This window comes from Portunus trituberculatus, chromosome 9 (assembly GCF_017591435.1).
Source record: "Portunus trituberculatus isolate SZX2019 chromosome 9, ASM1759143v1, whole genome shotgun sequence".
Classification (NCBI taxonomy): Eukaryota; Metazoa; Arthropoda; class Malacostraca; order Decapoda; family Portunidae; genus Portunus; species Portunus trituberculatus.
In genome coordinates, this window is record NC_059263.1 from 5,302,501 (window position 1) to 5,305,000 (window position 2,500).

At 42.7% G+C, this 2,500-nt stretch overlaps 2 long non-coding RNA genes across 2 annotated transcripts in view; one reads left to right on the top strand and one right to left on the bottom strand.

The window, feature by feature from the left end:
• LOC123501564 overlaps positions 1 to 2,500 on the bottom strand; it is a 15,622-nt gene that overhangs the window by 12,624 nt on the left and 498 nt on the right. The window lies entirely within an intron of this gene.
• Positions 1 to 2,500, top strand: part of LOC123501565 — a 67,531-nt gene that overhangs the window by 12,574 nt on the left and 52,457 nt on the right. The gene's annotated exons all lie outside the window — the stretch shown is intronic.

Consider the following 2,500-nt stretch of genomic DNA (forward strand, 5'->3'; position numbering starts at 1 on the left):
CTCTCTCTCTCTCTCTCTCTCTCTCTCTGTGGGTGTTTAATATAACCAGATTAGTCGCTCAAATTGCCCCTGTTTCAACACTCTGCCTTCCCGATGCCCGTGTGGCGTGGCGGGAAGTGGCAATTAGAGGAGGAGGAGGAGGAGTGAGTGAGTGAGTGAGTGAGTGAGTGAAAAAAAGATAGTTCACACCGTATTCCAAGATGATGGAGTGAAAAAGTGAACAGTTTCCCTCCACTTGAGAGAGAGAGAGAGAGAGAGAGAGAGAGAGAGAGAGAGAGAGAGAGAGATAAACGCGGGCAGTAAAAGCTATAACAGCAAGAAGCGGATATACAAAAGTGAATGCATGAGGTATTGAGTATATTTAGATGTTTTATGGCTAGAGGCCGTAATGGAAGCTGTAATAACTCTCTCTCTCTCTCTCTCTCTCTCTCTCTCTCTCTCTCTCTCTCTCTCTCTCTCTCTCTCTCTCCGTGTGTGTGTGTGTGTGTGTGTGTTTATTTACTATTAATTCATATATTTGTTTAATTCTCGCCTTTTTTCGCTTTTTATTATTTTTTTTATTTTTCTCTTTCTCCTTTTTATCTGTTATGCTAATTTTCTCTTTTCCTTAAATCGCCTCATCTTTTCTTTCTTTTCTTTTCTTTATTTTATTTCTCTGCTTTTTTTCCTTTCTTAGTCTTACTTTTCATATTTTCTGTATTTTTGGGTAATATGTATTTAATTTCCCTTTTCTTTTCCCTTTCCTTTCTCTTTTTCTTTGTCTTTTTCTTCTTCTTCATCATCATCATCATCATCATCATCATATTTTTCCTTTCCTTCCTTCAATTTCTTGCCTCCTCGTTCATATTAGTTACTAGATTCTCTCCTCCTCCTCCTCCTCCTCCTCCTCCTCCTCCTCCTCCTCCTCCTCCTCCTCCTCCTCCTCCTCCTCCTCCTCCTCCTCCTCTTCTTATTCCTCATCATCATATATTTCATCTTATTTCACATCTTTATATATTTCCATGATTTTTCTTGCTTTAATTTAACTCCTCCTCCTCCTCCTCCTCCTCTTCTTCCTCCTCCTCCTCCTCCTCTTCCTCTTCTTCCTCCTCCTCCTCTTCCTCCTCCTCCTCCTCCTCCTCCTCCTTGTCATTGAAATTTCACCTGTTTTAAACCTCACCTGATTTATGCTTCACCTATTACCAGCTTTAACTGTCTCAAGCTTCACCTGCCTCAAGCTTCACCTGGCCTAAGCTTCACCTGAGCCTTACCTGCCTCACCACCTCACCTGTTGACCGGCCACTCACCTGGACTCACCTTTGCCTCGTAATTAGAACGGTACCCGGAAGAGGCAACAATTATTACAGCCAGGTGTGTGTGTGTGTGTGTGTGTGTGTGTGTGTGTGTGTGTGTGTGTGTGTGTGTGTGTGTGTGGAGGTAACGCAGCGATCAGGTAATTAGCTCATTAGGTGGCCGCTCGCAAGTATAGGAAGAAGAGGAGGAGGAGGAGGAGGAGGAGGAGGAGGAGGAGGAGGAGGAGGAGGAGGAGGAAGATGCAAGTGTAATGGGAGGTTGAATGTAGTGAAATCGCCACACACACACACACACACACACACACACACACACACACACACACACACTAACTTTACCTTGATGGCTTTACCGAAGACAGTTTGTAGTAGAGTTTAGAACAGTTAAACACCCCAACCCCCCCCATACCATCTCCCCTCTAACACCTCTCCCCTCACTTTTACCTCCCCTCTCTCTCTCTCTCTCTCTCTCTCTCTCCCAATTCCAATAGAGGTCACAGTATCCACCACTCCCTCCCCTCTCTGTCTTTCTGTCCCCTCTTTCCTCTCTCTCTCTCTCTCCCCTCTCTCCCCGATATCTCCCCAAGGCCTTGTGCTATTAGCGTAACATTTCCCCTTCAAGTATCACCCCATTTAAAAGCCTTCCTCCATCTCGTGAAAGGTTCTATACCCATTACCTCCCCATCTCGCCTCCTCCTCCTCCTCCTCCTCCTCCTCCTCCTCTTTCTCTTTTAGCATGTTTATTTTTCTTTTTATTCCTCTCCTTCCTCTTTTTCCTCCTTCTCCTTTTCTTGTTTTTCTCCTTTTTCTTCAATTTATCTTTTTTTCTTTTTTTTTCTATTCACCTCTATCCTTCCTCTTTCTTTTCCTCTTCTTTTTTTTGTTCCCTTTTACCTCTCCATATCTTTATTTTGTTCTCTCCTATTTCTCCTCTTTTTCTTCTTTTCGTCTTTCTCCATTTTACCTCTCCATTTTTCTCCCTTTCTCCCTATCTTGCTCTTTTCTGTCTAATCCCTCTAGTCTTTCTCTATTCTGCTTTTATAATCTTTCTCTTTCTTCCTCCGTTCCTAATCACAGTTTTCCCTTTCTCTTTTTCCTTCTTTTCCTTCGTTTCGTCTATTCTTCCTTTATTTTTCCTCGCTTATTCCTTCACTCGTTTTTTTTTTTTATCAATTCTCTATCTCTTCATTCACTTATTAACGCATTTTCAA